The sequence below is a fragment of the Limulus polyphemus genome, unplaced genomic scaffold (assembly GCF_000517525.1).
Source record: "Limulus polyphemus unplaced genomic scaffold, Limulus_polyphemus-2.1.2 Scaffold1420, whole genome shotgun sequence".
Lineage (NCBI taxonomy): Eukaryota > Metazoa > Arthropoda > Merostomata > Xiphosura > Limulidae > Limulus > Limulus polyphemus.
Genome location: NW_013667030.1, coordinates 59,816 through 60,967, shown reverse-complemented (window position 1 = coordinate 60,967; position 1,152 = coordinate 59,816).

Below are 1,152 nucleotides of genomic sequence, written 5' to 3'. Positions count from 1 at the left end.
TCAAAGCTTGTGCCTCAATAGCTCCAGCAGATTGGTACATACTAGCATTAGTAGAGAAGTATAGCATGGATGCACGTAGTATTTGTAAATGCAACATGGTAACGTACCATTGATGGTGCTGCAGCTATTGATCCTCATAACTACACAGTGAGGAACATTCCAGGTATTGCACAACACAAGTACTGGAGAACACCAGTCATAACCTGTACTTGTTCTAACATTCAACGGTGTAAATTCTGTATGGAGTTGGCCACCAAGATAAAAAGACTGACTGAGATAAGGTAAACTCCAAAGTGAATTATTAGGTTTCATCTGCATGGGGATAGCCATGGATATCATAGGTCCACTCCTGTAGACTGCATAAGGACATCACTATATACTGGTGGTTGTCAACAATTTCACAAAGCGAGCTGAAGTGTATTCATTGGTCAATATGCCAGCACAGATTGTCATGGATGTGTTAGCCAATAACTGAATAGCATTATTCAGAGCAGCAGAAAATATTTACACGGACCAAGGAGCCAACTTCACAGCCAACTGTTTGTTGACTTGTGTAAGGTATTGTGTGTGTTTAATACTGATACTTCACTTACCATCTCCAGTCTGACGATTTGGTAGAGTAGGTAGTATAAACTACTAAGCAGATACTTGCATAGTTTGTTAAGCTTAATAGAACCAACTGTGATGAAAAGATGTCATATGTAATGATGCCATACAGAGCACCGAAACATGTATTAACCAACTGTTTACTAAACATCCTCATGCTCAGATGAGAAGTTTCACTCCCTGTAAACATGATATATGATCCTCCACCACGAGTTGGTGTTCCCCAGTGTCCCCATACATAAAATCAATCTAAAAATCAATTATAATTTAGTAACAATACATGTATGGAGAGTGAGTATCCTATTTCTAGTATTTCACGAAAACAACATTTTTATGTATATTTCGCCATCTTCTTTAAGATTAGAATTTTGACTTCTGTATATTTACAAACTATGTTCAAATGTTCTTCTGGATAAATCCTTATAGATTGAAATATGCAAAAAATCTTATTCTGAAAGACATATTCCTATTTGGTCAACTATATGACCCTGCAAATTTTTATTGGGGAGTTTCGGCCAACGAGTATGATTTTTTTTGCACCAATTC